Genomic DNA, 23,676 nt, shown 5'->3' on the forward strand with positions numbered 1-23,676 from the left:
GGCAGGGTAAATCCAGAGTAATGCCACGGAGGCCAAGGAGTCACTCTTGGTTTGCGCTGTGTAACTGAGAGCAGAATATGGGCAGGCCAGTATTGTCCTCAGGCAATTGCATGTGTTTGCTGCATGCTATCGCAGGGGCTGGCAGCATAGCCCAGGAGCATGTGGTGCTGTTACTGTGAGGAAACCAAAGCTGAGAACTCAAACCCGGGCCAGTCAAACCAGGCAGAATAAACTCTCCCCCATCACAGCCAAGGAAAGGGACTGTCCTGGGAATTCTCTGGCTCTGATCTCACTCCAGGGTAACACCACAGACTGCAGTGAAGTCTCTCCTGGTTCACACCAGTGTGGGTGAGGTCAGAATGAGCTCATGTGATCGTGAGTGGAGGAAAGGAGAGGTGAAAGCCATGGCTCCAGATCTGATGCTGAAGTGAGGATGAGGACGGTAAAGGATGTCAGAGTGGTGCCTATTTGTTCATTGCATTCTCGCTGCTTCACAGGCACAAACACGCAGGGTGGCTCACAGATAATTCACCACACTTCTGCACCTTACAGGCCCACGGGAGTTTTGCAGTTGACCCCAGGGGGAGCTGGCTCAGGTCCTAAGAGATTAAAATACACCATGCCCCATCACAAGGGGCTGTAATTCTCAGTCAGAGACAGGCCCAAACCAAACACCTTCAGACCATGAAGAAATTCCAACCCTGCACTGAGTTTCCCAACTGACCTCCCAGGAGAAGGGGCCGACCCAAGTGCCGTAGACCTGAGCACCCCAACGTTGGGGAGATCCAGACTAGGGTCCATCTAAATATATCAGCCTCGGCTGTTCTCTGATAATACTGTCGGTAGTGGCAGTACTGCCCGTGAGTGGCCTGTCTCTGTCACACACTGCCCCCGCGGAGTGATTGCTGGAAAGCCAGTCCATGGACACGCACAGCTGCTGCTGTGTCTCCAGTCACTGATGCAACCTGGGAGTTGAAAGAGGCCCCCGCAGAGCATGCGTCTGACTGTCAGCGTGACTGCCTCAGCTCTTAAAGTGCCCTGGTTTGGTACTGTTTTTCCCCAGCTCCCAAGATGGTGCACAGCCTCACAGAGTGAACGAGGAGTCAAAGGGTACATGATTATGATCCTCCCAATTTGCTGCTATTGTTTAAATGGTGCATTTAAACCCTCTGGATAGTCACATTCCAGCCATATGAGTCACTGCATAGTTCTTTATTCAGAAGACCAGGGTAATGCAACTAGTCCAAAAATTGCCAAGAAACCTGAAGCCTTAGACCCCTCCCCCCCCAGTAAAATGGATGGCATTTTCTGACAAAGGAATATTCAACAAACTACATTTTAATCAAAAATCTTTCCCTGGCCCTTTGTTTGCACTAGTATTAATATTAGTCAAGAAAATACCCGCCCCATCTTTCCCCTTCCCCTTTCTGGTATCCGTAGATACCTCACCATGTTGCTAATCTCCAGCTAGTCACATAAGGACAATTCCAAACATCACTTTTGCTGAGCATGAGTTTTGTAAAAGAAACTCATCCAAGGGTGTCTTCCTGTAAGTCTAAACCTTGATCGAATTGCCTTCATTCTGCACCTGCGAGATGATTGGGAAGGAGAGGGAACTCCCTACAGCTCCGTTATGCAAACAGAACGAGCCCTATAGACGCTGCAGATGGAATATGCAAATTGGCACTGAGCTGATTCTTCAAGGATGGAATCTGATTTCCCTGCAGTGCAGCTTTGGGAGTGTGTGAGTGGGCTCACCACTCCCAACTCCGAACACCATGAATGCGCAGACCGTTTCCTGATTTCACAAGAACCCCAGACCCAGTCCAGACTGGGCACACTCTGCTGTTGTAGACAGGGCTCAGGTTCAGGTGGAGGGACACAACAGCCCTTTTAAAATAAAGAGATTGCTTTATTATTGAGTACAGGGAGAGAGCGGTTGGGCAGGAGTGGCTCCCGATAAAATGCTCTGTCTGTCAGCCTGCCTGAACACCTGTTTGGATGGCCAGGTACAGCGGGCACCCAGCTCTGCCCTCGCTCACCCAGTGAGTTAAGCAGAACGAGCTTGGGGTCCATTTGGACTCTTCGGTAAGGCAGTGGTCTCAGTGCTCGGGGGAGGGACGCTTCTCCCTGCAGTCACCCAATGGGAAAACCACCCCCTACTCTGGGAAACTCCTTCCAAAAGAGAGTAGCTCACCTCCCAAGCAGGGGGAAAGAGAGTGACTCCTCTGGGACTGGGCTCTTGGGGAAGGGGCTAGGTTTCTGGCTTTGTCACGGGTGCCCTGGGTGAGACTGTCAGCCAGTCGCTTCTGGACACACTTCAAAGGAGTTGTGGGAGAACGATGGGAGTTGCTGGGTGCTTTTGAGAATCTGGCAACTTCACGAAGGGGCCTTGGTAGGAGCTGAGCTGAAAATCCAGCCCTGGGTCTCCCCGTGCTCAGCTCCCACTCTCTAAAATGGGGCAAACACCCCTGCCCTGGGTTCAAGGTCCCTGTGTCACAGCTGCCCTGTGGTGGTGAGGGCCAGGTCAGACCCTGGAGGGACAGAACCACCCTCCGGGGCCACTCAATCAAGAGCCACATAATGACTCAGGTTCAGCTTTCATAGCCTGCCAGTAGCCATAGCTCGGCCTGTGACACCGGCGGCCGCTTAGCTGAGCAATGGAGATGCTGCGTCCTTGACACTCGATGCCACTTGGCGCAGTCACACTCATAGCCCCCATCACCCCGTGACCTGCGACATTTATTTAAAACCACCTCCCTAAGCAGGCTCCATGTGGCTGATTTTGCCAAGTTAACACCCGGGGCATGACTGTGTATGGAATCTGGTACTTCTGCTGTGGGAGACGGTGGCAGAAGAGGGACACACAGGGAACGGTACATGTACGTACCTCTCTTATGTTTAATACATCAGCCTTCTAGCTTGTCATCAGCAGTCGCAGACAGATTTGCTCAGCATGAGAACTGCCTTGAAAATTGAAAGATTGTACAGCAAATAATTTTTTCCCTGATGCCCTATCTAACTGTGCTCACTTGGATTTTATTCATCTGTTTTTATTAACATCCTGAAGGCAAAAAATGCTTTTTAATTCCCACAAATGGCTGCTGTGTGTTTATTCAGTTAGGCGCTTATGCTAGTGCCCAGCGCTGCTTAGACCCCAAGCAAGAGCCTTTACACTGACTCACATGTTGCTGGGACTGGGGACGAGACACTGGCCTTTCTCCCTTGCTGTGGGTGTCACGATCTCTACAGTCATCTGTTGCCTGGGAGCATGGGGAGACTCTGGAATGAGACAGGCCAAGCCTCTCTTAGATCCACCCCACTGTTTTGGCTATGTCCATGTCTGCCTGCCTTGGCTATGCCCCGCCACTGCACTTGCCTTCCTACCCTTTTAGTGGCCCCAACACCAGGAGTGTGCTCAGGTTTGCATTGAATCCATGGAGTTCTATGTACAAACGCTGTGAGTTGTTATTAAAGCCAATGGTATTAGCATGCTCCATTGACAATATACTCCAAACATCAGAGTATTTCAAGCCAGGCCCATGTGAGGAACTCCTGGGAATTTTGCAAGATGGCCTATTCCGAGAAAAGCCTCCAGCCAGAACCAATGGACCCTGTGAGCTCAGCCCAGCACTAGTGTTTGTACCATGGCTGTCATTATCATCACTGTGATGTCTGAATCACTGTAGTGCCGAGAAGCCTTAGCTGTGACTGGGGCTTGCGCTGGTCCCTGTACGAACATATCATGACAGACGGGCCCTGACTTGAAGAGCTCCCAATGCAGGCAAAGAGTAGAGGAAAGGAAGGATCTGGATCTCCACTTTACACATGGGGAACTGAGGCATGGAGGAACTAAGTGACTTGTCCAAATTCTCCTGGTTGCCAGTCCAGTGCCTTAGAGGCTCTCAAACACAAACCACAGAGCCCTCTCTGTTGAAAGCCAGTGACTGACTCCACATAGGGAGTGTGATAACTGGAACCTGGGTCTTCTAACCGTCAGAAATACTTGTCTCTGGAAGCAGAGCCCCACCCAGCACCAGCAGCCTTGTCTCTTTCCCAAAGAGTCATGGCCAGGCACTCTTAGTTAAAACCGCATTTCCATTTCATTACCCAGCACGCACTAGCACTGGTATCTAGATGTTACAGGTATTGAATTTCCAAATCAACAGTTACTGCATGTTGGTTCTCAAAGGGTTGTTGCCCCTTAATGGCTCTGAGACACAGATACCAATGCTGATGACTTCAGAACAGCATGGCGAACTCTGAGCATTTACCAGACAAAGCACAGCTTTTGTTTTACTTAATGTGCAGTGGAAAAAAGCAAACGTTGACTTTTAAAAGTGTACGTTCAAACCATCCTATTTACACTTCCTATTGGAACTGTTTCCAACTCATTGCAACACACTCTCCTGTGCAATAGAGAATGTAGTGGGAAGCCTCCTGATGCAACCATGAGCTAGAGACCAGCACCTGCTACAACATTCTGATCCAGATTTGAAGCCCCTGAGGGTTAAGAGCTGGGGTTTTGGTTTAGGGCCATTTCTACCAACCATAATCACAGAAATGTCTGGATGGAAGGGACCTCAGGAGGTCATCTAGTCCAGCCCCCTCACTGAGGCAGGATCAAGCAAATTTTCAAAAAGTCTGTCAGGGTGAAAAAAATTACACAAAAAATATAAATAGTAGCAATAAAAAGCCTTTGAAGGCACCATTCACCATAACTCAGCCTAGCCAATCCCTTGCTGCGACTTGTTGGCAAAGCAGCGTGGAGTGTTTGGAACCACTGCATGGCGTTTGCCATTGACACGCAATGCCTGCACACAAGCAATACAGAACCATCACATCACAGAATATCAGGGTTGGAAGGGACCTCAGGAGGTCATCTAGTCCAACCCCCTGCTCAAAGCAGGACCTAATCCCCAACTAAATATCCCAGCCAGGGCTTTGTCAAGCCAGGCCTTAAAAACCTCTAAGGAAGGAGATTCCACCACTTCCCTAGGTAGCACATTCCAGTGCTTCACCAACTTCCTAGTGAAAAAGTTTTTCCTAATATCCAACCTAAACCTCCCCCACTGCAACTTGAGACCATTTCTCCTTATTCTGTCATCTTGTACTACTGAGAACAGTCTAGATCCATCCTCTTTGGAACCACCTCTCAGGTAGTTGAAAGCAGCTATCAAATCCCCCCTCATTCTTCTCTTCTGCAGACTAAATAATCCCAGTCTCCTCAGCCTCTCCTCATAAGTCATGTGTTCCAGTCCCCTAATCATTTTTGTTGCCCTCCGCTGGACTCTTTCCAATTTTTCCACATCCTTCCAAAACTGGACACAGTACTCCAGAGGAGGCCGCACCAATGCCGAATAGAGGGGAACGATCACGTCCCTCGATCTGCTGGCAGTGCTCCTACTTATACATCCCAAAATGCCATTGGCTTTCCTGGCAACAAGGGCACACTGTTGACTCATATCCAGCTTCTCGTCCACTGTAACCCCTAGGTCCTTTTCTGCCGAACTGCTGCCTAGCCATTCGGTCCCTAGTCCGTAGCGGTGCATGGGATTCTTCCGTCCTAAGTGCAGGACTCTGCGCTTGTCCTTGTTGAACCTCATCAGATTTTTTTGGGCCGAATCCTCTAATTTGTCTAGGTCCCTCTGTATCCTATCCCTACCCTCCAGCATATCTACCTCTCCCTCCAGCTTAGTGTCATCTGACCAGATAAACAGCACTAAGAGAGAAGCACCCTTCCCAGGGCAGCCTTGCTGGTGGAGAAGTAGCCTGCAGCTCCTCACAAAAGAATGCCTTTCCCCATGTTCATGCGCGCCCTATCTCTGCCCAACCATGGGCATTATAATGGCTATAACTGATTTTAATTGGCAATGTGAAGCCTTTGTCTCTTTATTAAGAAAGTGCAGGGCTTAATTAGTGAGGAAATGCTGATGAAATTCAGCTCGTAGGTGGAAAATCAAGGACCCCAGCAGCAGTTGCAGCCACTGGATTGTGCTGTAGCTAGCTCAGAAAACTGAAGAACCCCACAACGTGAGCTTCACCAAATGGACCATCAAGACAGTGCAGAAACCTTTATCCAGGCACAGGGGGGTGAGACATTTTGTGCCACTGGACATTCTGAACCAAGGGCCTGTGGGCTTTCCCAAAGCCCCGTGAGAAAGGGGCAGAAAGTAGAAGACAGGCCTGTGTCCATCTCTGCTAAAATACAGCCTGGGATCTCAAACAGTGGGCAGGTCAGCAGGAGAGTGCCTGAGAGGTTCAAGTCAAGTCCATAGCTTCCCACCATTGCTACGTGCAGAGATTGGGACTCCTACATGCAGCATGGGGGCATGCAGGGAAATCCAGCCCCCGGGGGTCCCAGGGAACAGGGCTGTCCGGTGCACCATCACCCTAGTGGACTTTCAAATGCAGTCCCTCTAACTCCGTTCCCAACGCCTGTGGTCAGCTCCTTAAGTCTTGTAGACCAACTCCTGCCTGCCATTCTGACCCCAGTGTCTGCCTCTGGGGAAAGGGGTCTCTAACTCTGCCTCCTCGGCACTTCTCTGAGTGTCCACGGGTATGTCTACACCACAAGGGTTACAGGGCCACAGCTGTGCTTCTGTAGCACTGTAGGGAGACACTTGCTCCCTTCGAGAGGCAGGAGCTGGGTCAACCGATGGAAAAAGAACTAGCGGCTTAAGTCAGCTAACCTCTATCTCTCAGGGGTTTTTTCACCTGAGAGATTTTTCACACTCCTGGGCAACATAGCTAGGTCGACCTAAGGTTTAGGTATAGACCAGGCCTAAATCATTCACCTTTCTGACGTGTCCCCCTAGCACTGCCCTCCTCACTCTGGAGCAGACCCAAGGAGTGGATTTCCTGGCCCCCTCCCTCCCGTGCTCCCAGCGGCCTTCAGCCACCCAGGCCAAAAGGAGTACAAACAGGCCATTCAATTCCTGAGCAGGATCTGTAGATTAATGATGAAATGTGTGTGCAGTAATAGCACACATGGGTTATTGATGTTGGCTTGCACGTGCCTGTAAAATGCACTGACACAGTATATCGCATGGTCAATACGTCTGCAGGCTTTTCTCAGCAGTGTTAAATATCATTTGGAATGATAGGTCCATGTTGTCTCATTAGTCCCTCTTTACACTTACATTTGGAAGCACAGCAGCAGAGCAACCCAGAGGCAGCCACAAGAGAGGGATAGCGTGTGTGCATACGTGCATGCGCATGTGAGCTGGGGGTAAGCAGCACCTCCGAAAATCAGACACAGGACCCTTCGGGTTGGGCACTCAGAGACAGAAGCACCCAAAATTATTAACTCGTTTGAAAATGTGGCTGCCTCAGTTTAGCTCCCTGGCACGTGGGGTGTGTCTACACTGCGTTGTAAACCCAGGCTCACTGGGGTGTGTCTACACTGCGTTGTAAACCCAGGCTCACTGGGGTGCGTCTACACTGCGTTGTAAACCCAGGCTCACTGGGGTGTGTCTACACTGCGTTGTAAACCCAGGTTCAGACTCAGGTTTGAGCTCAAACCGCCTTATTGTCTGCACACAAATCTGGCTGACTTGGCTCAGCCAGCGTTCAGGACTCACCCTAGGGGGGGTCAGAGCCGAAGGCCTGTTGAGACTCGGGGCCACGCCGGTCGTTTGGCAGTGTGGACACAGCTCATGCTGCTGACCTGAGTCAGAAGGGCTGCACAGTGCAGTGTGGATGCATTAGCGTGGCTGTGGGACCTGGACAGAGCAATTGGAAGCCCCGGTATACAGTACAACATGGATGCTCAGGCATGGACTTGGAAACCCTGAGGCCACAAGCCCGGGTCCCAGACATGCAGGTTTACAGCGTACTGTGAACATACCTAGAAGGCAAGGCTGGAGCCATTCAAGGCAGCTGCAAAGGCAGCTGCATTAGCTCCTGACTCTCTGTCACTGGAGCACAAACCCTCCTGTAACAGACACTAAAGTCTCCTCATCTCCCCAGAGATGCAATGGGAGCTGAAAAATCTCCCTCTGCTCTTGGCAGGTGCCTACCCAGTAGTGCTAGCGAATTGCTCATGCCTCGCACAGCTCGTCCCTCTCCCCTCCCCATTCTTTCCCCTCCTCTTTCTCTGTTCTTTTCTCCACCCTTCCCTGTCTCTTTTCGCTCCCTTCCTCCTCCTCGCTCCTGGGCCTCTCTGCCCTGGTCTTTCTAATCCTCAGTGGCAGGTGGGTGGGACCAGATGCTCCCCCCGGTAGACACTGCCCAGACCCCCCTTTCGTTGGCAAGGAGGAGAGAGGCTGGCCCTGATACAGTTTCCCTGACCAAGCCCCGAGGGCCCAGGAGGCCGCAGCAGCAGGGAGCCCCTCTGCTGTGTGCCTGCCAGGTGCGGGCTGAGCTCTCTGTCGGGGAGCTGCCGGAGCCCTGAGGCAGGAGCTGAACTGCCTCTCCCCTCGCCTGCTCCATTAGGCCATTCCTCAGGCACCATTCTGCAAAGTTTGGGGGCTACCTGGTGTGTTTGATGGCATGGTTTGAAATACAACCCTCCGAAGAACGCTCCCCATTGAAGAACCCATCAAAAAATCTCTCCTAATGTCACTCTTTCCTCCCTGTTATTTAGGAGCTTGTGTGCACCGCCATCTATCACCCCAGTGACACTTCCATAATGTAGTCCTAGATAATGGCGCACCTTCCCACTTCCCAGAATTGGCTGTCAGTGAAATCGAAGGAGACGAGAGTGAGATACTGGGACAAGGTTCCTAGGCAGACAGGAGAGCAACCGAGAACTCTGTATTGCTCAGATCCATTTTGCTGGCAAACGTGCAATGCATTCCATCAGCAAACACTGTGCCCGGCATGGCACTGATGGGTGATTTGCTGCACAGGTGTGAACATGCAGGAGTAGAGGGGATTAGATACATTTGCAGCACTGGTCAGCTGCAGAGGAATGGGGTTTGGGTTTTCCCTTTTTCCTGCAGGGCCAGGCAGATTTGCCTGTAGATTCCTCTGTGAATACACCCAGCACTCTCACGCGGAACGCCATGGAGCGGCTGACCCCCCGACTTGACTGCAATGTGATATTTTGACTGGAAAATGAACATAGAGGCTCTGTTGGGGTAACATTTTGGACTGGATGCAAAGGGGAGCTGCGGAAGGGGTATGGCAGGGCCTTGCTGACAAGCTACAGTATAACGTAGGATCTTTTTTCACTGACTTTGTCTTGCTCAACCCAGCCCAACCCACAGTGAAGATCTGTCAGTGCCACCCATCGCCACAAAGCTGGTAAGTTTGTCTCCAGGGTTAGATCCAGTTGCATTGACTTGAGTGGGGCCAGGATCTGATCCAAAGTCTAGGTGAAGTGAAGTGGAGTCTTTCCACGGGTGCCTGTGTGCTTTGACGTGTTGGATCCACACACACACCTGCAGCCAGGTCCATTCCAACTCCATGAATGACAGCATCTAGGAGCAGTGCTCTCTTGAATCAGGCTCTCTCCGCCCTGCCCTGCTGGGGATGAATTTGCATTCTCAAGAGCAGGGCTCTCTGGCACAGAATTCACTAGCCTTTGCAGCTGGTCCATTCTTGGGATGTGGACTCCACATAGAAAACCCAATCCTAAAACCAAGGCCTCATTCTGCCTCCCCACAACTAGCAGGAGCAACCACCACAGTGAACGGGCGGAGACTGGCTCTCTGCTCAGCTCCAGTGGATGAATGATGCCCCAGGAGCCAAGCTCCAGGAAGCGCCACTTGGGAGCAGTCAGCTAGTGAAAAGCCAGTGCACTCCGAATCCCGTAGCCCCTGGGGTGCGGAGGGAGGCGGAGGAAGCCACACCGATGCAATGGAGGGTCTGGCACTGTGAAAAGGCCAGTTTAAAGCGAAAAGGACCGAAAGCGACAGACCAGGCCAGGGGGGCAGATTCAGACAGCCAGCTGGCCTACAAGTCATGGGGGTTGGGAGTCAGGAGAGGGGGCCGTGCCTCGGCTGCTGTGCTGCAGGAAGCAGCGCGGATGGCTCTGCACGGCCTGCCCTCACAGTGCCCCAGCCTGGTGCAGTGCAAGCGGCACAGGTGATGCAGCAGGGGGCGCTCTGTTTCAGAGCCCAGGCCCCAGGGTGGTGTAGAGCCGTGGCTCTCAGCCTTTCCGGAATACTGTCCCCCTTTCAGGAGCCTGATTTGTCTTGCGTACCGCCCAAGTTTCACCTCACTTAAAAACTACTTGCTTACAAAATCAGACATAAAAATACAGAAGTGTCACAGCACCCTGTTGCTGAAAAATTGCTTACGTTCTCATTTTTACCATATAATTATCAAATAAATTGATTGGAATATAAATATTGTACTTACATTTCAATGTATGGTCTATAGAGCAGTGTAAACCAGTCATTGTCTGTATGAAATTTTAGTTTGTACTGACTTTGCTAGGGCATTTTATGTAGCCGGTTGTAAAATTAGGCAAATATCTAGATGAATTGATGTACCCCAGAGGTACGCGTACCCCGGTCTGAAAAGCACAGCTGTAGGCGATGGTGCTGGTGACACAGCAAAGGGTCCTCCTTCCGCTTTCGCTCAGAAGCAACCTCTCATTCACTAGAAAGGAAGGATGCCCCAGGGATTAGGGCAGGAGACCCAGGTTCAATTCCCTGTTCTTCCCCAGACTCCCTGGGTGGCCATGGGCAAATCGTTTAGCCTGTCTGGGCCTTATCTTGCACCTGTACCTGGGGCTGATAGCCCTGCCCTGGCGCCCAGGGATGTATGAGGCTGACCACATAGAAGATCGGAAGGTGCTCACATGCTATGGTTATGGGGGGCCCTTTCACTGCTCCTGCTGGATAGCAGGTTATGCGAGATGGCTACAGACCACAGTACTGCACAGCCCACGCTCCCTCCTATCAGCTACTCACCATAAAATGTATCTTCCATTTTAGCATCCCAGCTAATTCCCAAGTTGAAAAACTCTCCACATCCCTCCAAAGTCCCTTTTCTGCCCTGCTTTCACTAGTGTAGAGAAGCCCCGCTCAGAACCGAAGCTTCAGCTCAAATCCGGTGCCAGGGAGATCCTACATGTTTACTGCCACCCATCCCATTTGTCAGACCCACTTCATTGCCTGGGAATAGGTCTCGAATAGCCCCCGATTGTATTTGGGCCCTAAAACATCAGTGTAAGGAAACAGCCCCGCGTTAGCCCTGCAATCTTGCACCTTTTCTTAGTCATTCTGCAATTCTCTCCCTGTCAGCGTCAAGGTAATTGAAACCTTCCTGATCAATGGCCTGGCTTTTTTTTTTTTTTTTTTTTTTTTTTACAGGCTCTCCAGATGTGCATAAGAATTTTCTGACTTGTCGACTCATCTTACCTTGGTGCTTTGTAATAGTTTTTTCTGCCCTTTTTCTAGCCTTTTCAAATATAACGGAGTGCACAATATCTGTATGATTGCAGTCAAATTGTGCACAAAAAGATGAGTTTTGAAGAGCTTGTTACTCGGAGACACATTGCATTGCTGTGACAATGAGGCCCTTTTTCCACACAAGCGCTGACGTGCCTGCCTGGCACACGCTGGCTAGGCAGAATAACGGGTCCACTTGGTAGGTCAGTAAGTCTATTACCGGGTCAAACCCCCGCAAAACGTCTCCTTAACAGGTACATACAAATACCTCTTCTCCAAAAACACATCCCACAATACCCAATGGGAACAGGAACCAGGCTCAGGCTTCAGGCTGAACCCAGGGCTGTTTATTTTGAAAATTCTTTCCTTTGTATTTTTTGTGCTGATTTTTCCTTTTACGTAGAGGTCTCTGCGGTCTTGCCCTGGCTTTCTATGAACCCACACGAGGAGTATGAAACCAGTCAACACAATATTATTCACATATGGTGTAAGAGAGCAACCTCAAACATTTCCCCTTGTGATGGGGGTACAACCCCCGCCCCAGAGAACAAGGGGGTAAGGATCAGCTCTGGGCCCAGGTGGCCCCTCCCAGACACACCTGCAAACCTGCACTAGCTGGAGGTGAGGATTGAAAGGGGAAGAGCAGCTCAGAGGAGAGCGGGCGGTGGGAGAGAGCAAACCTCTGCTCTGAGCTCTGGAGAAGTGCTGCCCTGGAGAGCTCATAGCCTGAGAACTGGACGAACAGCCCTGCCAGGGCCTGCCAGGAGAGACTGGTGGGTTACTGGGGAAGTCAGAGACTTGGTTCTCGATTCTGTAAATTTACTCTGTGTGGAGAAGGGAATCTTGGGTAGGAAGTGTTTCGGGGGGGAGAGGCAGCTGCGTAGCACCCCAAGGTGCAGAACATAGCACCCAGATCAGAGCCCAGTGGAGAGGGTGGGTCCCCTGCTCACTCCCAAAAGACGAAACTTCAGCAGATGCCTTTACCTCGGTAGAGAGTCCAGCTGGGGAAGGCCCAGACTGTTCCAGGGCCCAAACTCTCTGAACCAGGGTGAAGCCCTGGAGTCCTCAGGGAAGCTGAAGGACAGGACTATACCTGAAGAGGAGCAACCACGTGTGCACGTCAGCCTGACTCACCCTAGGCAGTGCTGGTGGTGAGTGTTCTCCTTGTATACCTCCTAGCCCCTTAATCTCTTAAGTGCATTTATGGCAAAGTCATAAGAACATAAGATCGGCCAGACTGAGTCAGACCAAAGGTCCATCTAGCCCAGTGTCCTGTCTTCCAACAGTGACCAATGCCAGGTGCCCCAGAGGGAATGAACAGAACAGGGAATCATCAAGTGATCCATCCCCTGTCGCCCATTCCCAGCTTCTGGCAAACAGCAGCTAGGGACACCATTCCTGCCCATCCTAGCTAATAAACTCATGGACGACAGGTCCATCAATCGCTATCTAGTTCTTTTTTGAATTCTGTTATAGTCTTGACCTTCACAACATCCTCTGGCAAGGAGTTCCACAGGTTGACTGTCCGATGTGTGAAAAAATACTTCCTTTTGTGTGTTTTAAACCTGCTGCCTATTAATTTCATTTGGTGGCCCCTAGTTCTTTGGTGTGGAGAAAGTAAATAAGGAAGTGTTATTTACTCCTTCTCATAACACGTCATGATTTTATATACCTCTATCACATCCCCCTTAATCGTCTCTTTTCCAAGCTGAACAGTCCCAGTCCTATTAATTGCTCCTCACACAGCAGCCATTCCATACCCCTAATCATTTTTGTTGTCCTTTTCTGATCCTTTTCCAATTCCAACAAATCTTTTTTGAGATGGGGCTACCAGATCTGCAGCAGTATTCAAGATGTGGGCAAACCATGGATTTATATAGAGGCAACATGATATTTTCTGTCTTATTATCTCTCCCTTTCTTAATGATTCCCAACATTCTGTTCGCTTTTTTGACTGTGGCTGCACATTGAGTGGATGTTTTCAGAGAACTATCCACAATGACTCCAACATCTCTTTCGTGAGTGGTAACAGCTAATTTAGACCCCATCATTTTATATGTATAGTTGGGATTATGTTTTTTGACATGCATGACTTTGCATTTATCAACATTGAATTTCATCTGCCATTTTGTTGCCCAGTCACCCAGTTTTGAGAGACCCTTTTGCAGTTCTTCGCAGTCTGCCTGGGACTTAACTATCTTGAGTAGTTTTGTATTATCTGTAAATTTTTCCACCTCACTGTTTACCCCTTGTCATAAATATAAAGGGAAGGGTAAACACCTTTAAATCCCTCCTGGCCAGAGGAAAAACGCTTTCACCTGTAAAGGGTTAAGAAGCTAGGATAACCTCGCTGGCACCTGACCAAAATGACCAATGAGGAGACAAGATACTTTCAAAGCTGGACGGGGAGAGAAACAAAGGTTCTCTCTGTCTGTGTGATGTTTTTGCCGGGACCAGAGCAGGAATGCAGGTCAGAACTCCTGTAAAGGGCTAATAAGCAATCTAGTTAGATATGCGTTAGATTCTGTTTTGTTTAAACGGCTGATAAAATAAGTTGTGCTGAATGGAATGTATATTCCTGTTTTTGTGTCTTTTTGTAATTTAAGGTTTTGCCTAGAGCGATTCTCTATGTTTTGAATCTGATTACCCTGTAAGGTATTTACCATCCTGATTTTACAGAGATGATTCTTTTACTTTTTCTTCAATTAAAATTCTTCTTTTAAGAACCTGACTGCTTTTTCATTGTTCTTAAGATCCAAGGGTTTGGGTCTGTGTTCACCGATGCAAATTGGTGAGGATTTTTATCAAGCCTTCCCCAGGAAAGGGGGTGTAAGGTTTGGGGAGGATTTTGCGGGGAAAGACGTTTCCAAGCGGGCTCTTTCCCTGTTATATATTTGTTAGATGCTTGGTGGTGGCAGCAATAAAGTCCAAGGGCAAAAGGTAAAATAGTTTGTACCTTGGGGAACTTGTAACCTAAGCTGGTAAAAATAAGCTTAGGGGGTTTTCATGCAGGTCCCCACATCTGTACCCTAGAGTTCAGAGTGGGGAAGGAACCTTGACACCCCTTTTTCCAGATAATTTATGAATATGTTGAATAGGACTGGTCCCACTACAGACCCCTAGGGGATACCACTATTTACATCTCTCCATTCTGAAAACTGACCATTTACTCCTACCCTTTGTTTCCTATCTTTTAACCAGTTAGCAATCCATGAGAGAACCTTTCTTCTTATCCCATGACTGCTTACTTTGCTTAAGAGCCTTTGGTGAGGGATCCTGTCAAAGGCTTTCTGAAAATCTAAGTACACTATATCCACTGGATCCCCCTTGTCCCCATGCTTGTTGACCCCCTCAAAGAATTCTAGTAGATTGGTGAGGCATGATTTCCCTTTACAAAAACCATGTTGACTCTTCCCCAACAAATTATGTTCATCTCTGTGTCTGACAATTTTGTTCTTTACCATAGTTCCAACCAGTTTGCCCGGTACTAATGTCAGACTTACTGGCCTGTAGTTGCTGGGGTCACCTCTGGAGCCCTTTTTAAAAATCGGCATCACATTAGCTATCCTCCTGTCATCTGGTACAGAAGCTGATTTAAATGATGGGTTACAGACTACAGTCAGTAGTCCTGCCATTTCACATTTGAGTTCCTTCAGAACTCTTGGGTGAATCCCATCTGGTCCTGGTGACATTACAGTTTACAGAGTAGCAGCCGTGTTAGTCTGTATCCGTAAAAAGAAAAGGAGGACTTGTGGCACCTTAGAGACTAACCAATTTATTTGAGCATAAGCTTTCATGAGCTACAGCTCACTTCATTGGATGTTAGTCTCTAAGGTGCCACAAGTACTCCTTTTCTTATTACAGTTTAGTTTATCAATTTGTTCCAAAACCTCCTCTAATGACATGTCAACCTGGGACAGTTCCTCAGATTCATCACCTAAAAAGAACGGCTCAGGTTTAGGAATCTTCCTCACATCCTCAGCCATGAAGACAGATGCAAAGAATTCATTTAGTTTCTCCGCAATGGCCTTATCGTCCTTGAGTGCTCCTTTAGCATCTCGATCGTCCAGTGGCCCCACTGGTTGTTTAACAGGCTTCCTGCTTCTGATGTACTTACATATTTTTTTTGCTATTTCTTTCTGACTCTTTAGCTAACTGTTCTTCGAATTCTTTTTTGGCCTTCCTAATTGTATTTTTACGTTTCATTTGCCAGTGTTTATGCTCCTTTCTATTTTCCTCGCTAGGATTTAATGTCCACTTTTTAAAGGATGCCTTTCTGCCTCTCACTGCTTCTTTTACTTTGTTGTTTAGCCACATTGGCACTTTTCTGGTTCTCTTACAATGTTTTTTAATTTGGGGTATACCTTTAAGTTGAGCCTCTATTATGGTGTCTTTAGAAAGTTTCCATGCAGCTTGGAGGGATTTCACTTTTCATGCTGCACCTTTTAATTTCTGTTTCACTAACCTCCTCGTTTTTGTGTCGTCCCCCTTTCTGAAATTAAATGCTACAGTGTTGGGCTGCTGTGGTGTTAAATTTCATTGTATTATGGTCACTATTACCAAGCAGTCCAGCTACATTCACCTCTTGGACCAGATCCTGTGCTCCACTTAGGACTAAATCAAGAATTGCCTCTGTTCTTGTGGGTTCCAGGACTAGCTGCTCCAAGAAGCAGTCATTTAGGGTGTCAAGACTGCTTCTTGGAGCAGCTAGTCAGTTTCATCAGTGCCTTGACTTTAGGGGAGGGGGTCAAAGTCACAAGATCCAGACTTGTGGGATGACGATTAGGCATTAACTCTCCTGATAAATTCGCCTCTTCTCCTTCAAACAGCTCAGAACATCTAAACATGCACCAGCCCCATCTAAGCCGCAGTGAAAAGCCCTACTGGGCAACCCCAATTTGGGGGTGCAGCAGCATTCTCTTTGCTCTTGCTACAACACCAGCTCCCTTTGAAAAGCCTCTCGAGTCCCTGCTGCATATGGTCTAAGGGAGCTTTATTTGGTGTACTGCCTTTCCAACTAACTGTCCCGTTTTACTGAATTAAATAACATGTACATGCAGTTAATTCCTTTTTCATCCTGCTGCTGCTAATTAAGATTGGTGGCCTATGCAAGAGAGAGCAATTTGCTTTCAGCTGCGATTTGAAATGAGACTGAGCCATGAGGAGGAGGAGACACAGGAAGCTGCTCCAGGCAGCTTTACCGGCAGAGCAGAAGGCTCTTGCAACCACAGAGAGAGGACAGCTGGAAGCCTGTGAGGAGGGACGGGAGGGTTGGCTGGAGCTTGCACATGGAAGGCAGGCTTTGATTGGACCCAGAAGGGAATGGGGAGCTGGTACAGGTTTCTGAGGCTGGTGGTGCCGTGGTCAGGTACGTTGGAGAAAGTGCCCGCTCTGCACACTGCAGCATCATGAGCTCTAGCCTGGGGGAGACTGCAGCTGCGGGGGGGGAGGGGGTTGTGGAATGATATTTAGAAAATGGAGACATGTTACGGCTAAAACAAGCAACCCTTCTCCCTGCCCCTCACCCCCAAACAAAGCCAAGGGAGCCTCCTCTGCCCCCCTCCCCGGGCAGAGCCCCTCCTGCCTCCTCAGCCTTCCCGGACACACACTCATGACCAAAGCTGGTGACTGTGTAAGTGTTTCTGGGCCATTTGTGTTTTCCTTGGAGTGACACAGCAGGATGAGAAGGGCAAGGGAGCACGGCAGGCTGAGCACCTTCTCTTTGTCTTTAAATAAATATGATTGTGTCAGAGTTATGAAAATGAATACAGCGTGTTCGTTTTCATACTCCTGCCTGAGATCTCCAGTTCCCGTAGCTCAGTTTAGGCCTTAAACGTGACCCCCCCTTTGAATGATTTCACCTTCCCCATTGAGCACAGGACCTCAGCAGGCCTCCGACCAAGGTCCTGACTGATTATTGGCAAATTAAAAATATAAGCTATTGACTGGACACTGAGATGGAGTCTCTGAGCCAGTGTCCAGAATCTAAATGAGGTTGCTGAAGCGGCACCAATCAATCCTGCCGTTAGAGCACAGAGCGCAGGCAGGTCGCTGCATACGAAATGCACTTTGGAGGCTTAAATAAATAGTTGTTCAAATTAACAAGGATGCTCCAAGATGCATCCCCTCGTGCACACAGTAACAACTTTCTGAAGTCAGAGAAGCAAAAGAGTGAGCCACTAAGTAGCAAACATAAGGGCAATGAGTCTTGGCTCCGGACTCAGCTGCATTAGCTATGGGGATTTCAAACTAAGCCAGCATTAATATTGGCTGATTGGGCCCAATCCATGTCTCCCTACAGTCAATGGGTGCCCCCCAATCAGAGGTTGCAGGACAGGGCCTGGCTGAGAGAGAGCAGAATCTCTGAGCAGGGTGGCTCCTTGCCCTGTTTTCAAATTCTCCGTCCACTTCAGATAAGCTCAGTTCAGGCTCCTGAGCCGGCTCCTGTCAGCGGTGGGTCTGCAGCCCCTGGGATTCCCAGAGCACCCTCTAGCCTGCCAGGCAAGGAGGCGGCTTGGCGTGGGGAGCTCTCCGGTGCAAAGCCCAGCGGGAGCGCGAGGGCCATGGCTTAGTCAGTGACGCTGATCGCCTGAGACAGAGGACGACACTGTCTGTCAAGATTATTTGAGAATGTAAATGACTCACGTTTCCTCTGGAGCAGGTGGGGGAGAGGCCGGGAAAGGGGCCGAAAGAAACAACTGATGGGACCGGGCACCGTTACCAGTAACGAAGGTCGCTCAGGAGAAATTACCCCCCAATGCTAAGGTTGCCAACCCTCCAGAATTGTCCTGGAGTCTCAGGAATTAAAGATATAATATTTAATTAAAGATTAGTTATGTGACGAAACCTCCAGGAATACAGCCAACCAAAACTGGCAACCCTGACCAGCGCAGGGAACCCCCGGCCCACCCCAGACATTCCCTCCGTGTGGCACAGAGCAGATCCTGCAGCTGAAACTTCGTTGACAATTCTGTTGCCCGATGCAGGAGCCGGAGTAGAACCCACCTCCTCCTCCCGCTGGGGCCTGGCTTTGCAGGAGTAGGAGTGCGACTGGCACGAGCATGAGCAGCTCCATGTCTGACACGCAGGGAGCAAGGTCTGATGCGGGTGAAAGGACTGTTCTGTGGCCCCTTCTCCGCGGAGCCTGCCCTTTAAGGTCCCCGCGGGCCTGGCATGGAGGCAGGGGCTCAGAGCGCAAGCCCCTCTCTATCTCGAGGTTTCAGGACCAGCCTTTGACAGAAGACAAAAGATGGGCAGAGAACAGGGCAAATCCTGCTCTGACTGCCCCCTCCCTGCCCCCATGCCCAGGGCCGGGCTAGAGCTCAGTAACCAGACGTGTCTCCCCACAACACTTGCCTGAGGAATATGTCATCTCACCTGCCTCCTCCCCCATGCTTCTGATTGCTGCAGGCGAGTGAGCCAGCAGTCAGATGGAGAGGTGGGCTTGGGGGGATGGGCGAAGGGGGGTCACCGTGTTCTCTGTGACCGTCTCTCCCTGCCGACAGGTTCTGTGCCCAGCCAGCACCAGCTCTCGCAGTCCATCTCCTTGCAACGCTGGTTCAGAGTCACTCCTAGATCCCTCCACCCTCCTCAGCAACTGGGGGTGGCAGATTGAAGGGGATGGAATCAGACGGACACAGATGGTGCCATCTGTTGCAAGTTCTTGTTAGCCGGGGCCCAAGACTCTTGTCGCAGAGCTAAGGGACAAGCTGCCAGTGTCACCACTGGTGCTGTTCAGTGGCACGACTGGTTTTCTGACTCTGGCAGCCAGCAGCAACTCAATGCATTTCTTCCTCCTACCGCTGGGCGCACCTGGGTGCTATCAGAGAGAGAGAGAGAGAGAGCGCTGGGGGGCGACATGCTCTGATGCTGAGGCTGGTGCATGGAAGCCCCCTAGGCAGAGGGGTCCCCAGAATGCTTCACAAAATTCACACTCCGGCGGTAGCGAGTGGGACTTCCAGTGAGGCACCTCCCTGCAAGGGTGCTTGCCCAGGGGAGCTGAGCTGAGCTAGGGGACACGCTGCCATCTTCACCAGCGAGTGCGGTTTTTCCTGAGGAATAGTGAGATGCTGCCTTACGGGCAAGACATTGAGATGGCACCAGGGGGAAACGTCATTGCTGAAATCCCAGGGCCGTTGCAGGTGGAGTCTGCCTGCCTTGTTTTGGCAAAACTTCCAAAGCTGAGAGCAGGGCACAGTTTATTTTACTGCAGCCTGAATGGGGAGAGGAAGATCCCACCTCCCACAATTAACAGAAGTGTCAGGGCTTAAAATGAGGCTTAAGTCCAGGCAGACTGGCCCCGGGAGTGGGGAGGTCACCCAGGAGAGAAGGTGGCACAGCACAGCAGTGGTTTTATGGGGGAAATAATCTGATCTCAGCTTGTACTCAGCTCTGTGTTTGGTTTATTGGCTCAGGACAGTGCAAGAACTGCTCCATCATTCCTGGGTTATGAGCGACCTGCCCACATGGAGCAGAGTGGAGCTCACGGCTTGTGTTCTCTCGCTCTCTTTCCCCTTCCCCCCAGTTCCAGGCTCTCTAGCACCCAAACGGGGCATGCCTCCATCTGTGTGAGAGCCAGGAGCAAAGTGATTTCTTGGCTAATGCTCAGGGACGTTTATATTCCTTTCATCAATATTAGAACATAAGAACAGGCATACTAGGTCAGACCAATGGCCTGTCTAGCCCAGTATCCTGTCTGCTGACAGTGGCCAGTGCCAGGTACCCCAGAGGGAATGAACAGAACAGGTAATCACCAAGTGATCCATCTCCTGTCACCCATTCCAAGCTTCTGGCAAAACAGAGGCTAGGGACACCATCCCTGCCCATCCTCGCTAGTAGCCATTGATGGACCTGTCCTCCATGAACTTATCTAGTTCTTTTTTGAACCCTGTTATAGTCTTGGCCTTCACAACATCCTCTGGCAAGGAGTTCCACAGGTTGACTGTGTGTTGTGTGGAAAAAATACTTCCTTTTGTTTTAAACCTGCTGCCTATTAATTTCATTTGGTGACCCCTAGTTCTTGTGTTATGAGGAGTTAATAACACTTCCTTATCTACTTTCTCCACACCCATCATGATTTTAAAGACCTGTGTCATATCCCCCTCGTCATCTCTTTTCTAAGCTAAAATGTCCCAGTCTTAATAATCTCTCTCCTCATATGGCAGCTGTTCCATACCCCAATCATTTTTGTTGCCCTTTTCCTAACCTTTTCCATTCCAATATAATTAATTAATTATAATTAATATAAAAAATAATTCTCTTTTCTCCCTCGTCAACAAAAACATTTTTATATTTCCTTCCCATCAGTTTGATCTCATGCAGGATTTGGGCCTCCTGTGTCTCTTGTCCCACACTTCCATTCCCGCGGGATGTGTTCACCCTCCTTTATACCACTCCCCTGTCGAGAAACCCTGTGTCAGTTCCCAGTTGACTTGAAAATGAAATACCCAGTCTGCAGCTGAGAGCAACGGAGCTCAGCTGTCAGTGCTGGAAATTCAAGGAGCCCAAACGCTCGTGCTTTGCTCCTGGCAAGCCTAGTGGGTTAGTGCTTTAAGGGTTAAACTCTCTACTCAGAAACAGAAACATTTATTGGCGAAACCCAGCGCGGAGTGTGTGCACCGGGCCCCAGAGTCCTGTACTCTAGGGAACCCGCCAATCAGAGAGCTGCCTACAGGCTGGAAAATATTTATGTCACCTACCAGGCTGTGAGTAGACTCGGTGGGTTTCCTGGTACCTCCTGATGGACAGGGTCAGCTCCCAGCTGCCGCTTCGAAGGAAGAAGCTAGTTCAACAGCTGTGCGTAGTGATATAAACTGCCAGCGATTGTGCCATCTCACGTTATCGCAGAACTCCTTCCTGACCCCAGGCTTGCACAGGAATGCATTGAATGCTCGCAGCGCCCTCTTGCTGGAAACACCTTGCTAAAGGGGAGCGTTGCATTTTAAATTTGAAGACAATTGCAAAGACTTGGGATGGTAGAACTGGGTGGAGCAAGTAGCCACCTGGCTTGACCTGACATCTGAGCCTTTTGAGTTTCCCCCATGACTGTAGCCCTGGTCCCGTACCACTGAAATCAATGGGAGTTTTCTCACCGTCTTCAACCACAGCTAGCTTAGGCCCCAACATGGAGAGTTTCAACTTACCGATACCGAATGCAGAGGAGCTGAGGTGCCTGGGGACATTTGTGGCTCCTCCGCAAGGTTCAGGAGGCCGTGACTAGCCTGGAGAGTTGGTTAGCTGCCTTTCAAAGCCATGCCAGCAGAGCTCAGGGACCCACAATTCATTTGGGTTGCATTTTATGGGATGCATGGATCCAAATTTTCCCCTCTCACACCAACCTGCTGCAAGTACCTCGCCTGCTTGTCCCAGGACAACCCTTCCCAGACAATCGCTGCTGCCCCATCTGCCACCTGAATGCTTCCGAAATGCCCTGAGAAAGGCCCATGGGCCAAGCTAATGGGTGGGTTTGTGAGGTTGCATTTACATGGGCTGCACTAGCTGCTAGGACAGATCCAGTCCGGTGTGGGCAGGGCCCAGACTCCATGGGAACCCCTTCACCTTGTCCGGGAGCTTTGGTTAGGTTCAGTAACCCGCTGATGAGGATCAATTAAGTACCTGGAAACCACATCAAAGATCATTTGAGCTACTGCAATCACCCCGCTGGCTCCCTGCTCGCGGATCCACAGCCCGGGAGTCGACACTGCCTGCCGGTTCCGACCCTAGTGCTGTGCGCGCAGATTACCCTGGAGGCAGGGAGCTCATGGATCGGGGCTGCGGGGAGCCCAGACAGGGGACCTCAGTCCTGCCCACTGTCTGTGCATGGGGCTGGGCAGGGGGGCAGACCCCCACTATGCAGGGGTGGAGGGAGGCTGCAGCAGAGAATGCGGAGCGCAGCTGCGGGGCTGAGGTGAGGAGAGCGTTCTCGTGGCCGCCCTAGCTCACCGCCATGTGCTCAGCCTCTGCCAGGCACTATTTCTGTACAGTGACTGCATATCTAGCTATGGCCCAGGCTGTGTGCACACCCAGCAGAGCCCTGGGGCTCTGCTCAGCCCTTGGTAAATGACCAGCTACATCCATGACACGGGAATGGAATTCAAACCGACGTCCAGGCTGAGCGACGGTGCATCCGGCTGGTGTTGCCTGGAGCCGTCCAGCAGTGTGGCCCACGCTTACGACGTTCTCCGAGTCTCATGATGATCAGTGCTTTTCATAACACGCGCCAGCTCCCGAAGTTGTGCGGATATGTGAGGCTCTCGGCTTGCATTTTAAAAAAGTATGTTTTTAGCCCTCTTGTTTGGGGGAAAAGGCATGGAAACGGGAGCACTAGCCACTCCAAAACCAGAAGGCAAATAAAGAGAAGCCCACCTCAGTTGTTTAGGAAATCTCATGATTTTTGAGCTAGTCTCATAGTGGGCTGGGCCCTGACTCATGGTTCTGGAATGCCTGCAGTTGGCGACACTGCTATATATCGATGTGCAGAAATCAGCCTAGAAAGTGATAGATACATGCATGCCATATCATGATAGAGCCGCCGTTTCCATTCGAGCGAGCTGCCAGGTTTCTCTGAGAGTGATATGCAGCAACCTCTGCCCATCTTCTTACTGCAGTGAGTAAGTGATGTAGAGGTGTGCAGCAGATAGCTACTCATGGGGATGCTATTTTGGAGGTGAGAGGTAAGTCTTAACTAATATTTTCCATTTTATTAAAAGCCATTCCTGCAGCTCCAGCACCAAGGAAAGGTTTAAGCAGGGAGCAGCTACTAACGGATTCATTAAACTCGCTCCAGAGCAACTATAAAAAATCAATTTAGTTCACCAGACGACTTGAACTAGAGCCAGTGGCAGGGAGCACCTCCCCTCTGAGAGCTCTCCAGCACTGAAGTGCCACTCTGATATTAGCAGGATTGGAGTGGAACAACATTCTATTATATGAAATCTCACTCGGAGCAGGAAAGCCAAGCGCTCTGGCTGCAGGTCTCTTTGAAGGGGGAAGTTATCAGCCCACGAATTGATCCCTAGATAGCATCCAGAGCAGTTCTCTCAGTGCAATGCTTATTTTAAAAACAATAGCAAACCAGCATTTTCAGAGCCTCCGCTCATTGGGAGAGCAACAGCTCCTGTGCAGAGCTGCGGAGCCAGGTCGCTAAGTGTTGACTTGTAGCTACCTGTCCACCTGACACTCGTATTCATTACCTTCTATCTAGTCCCCTCTACCCCTGGGGAGTAGCAGCGATCACTGGCAGCTAATGAATGAAGCAAAAATATTTTCAGTGACCTTTTTACTAATAGTGGCCACTGCTTTATTGGAAGGTCAGTTCAGCCTTTGCAGCAGT

Source organism: Natator depressus, chromosome 15, assembly GCF_965152275.1.
Source record: "Natator depressus isolate rNatDep1 chromosome 15, rNatDep2.hap1, whole genome shotgun sequence".
Lineage (NCBI taxonomy): Eukaryota > Metazoa > Chordata > Testudines > Cheloniidae > Natator > Natator depressus.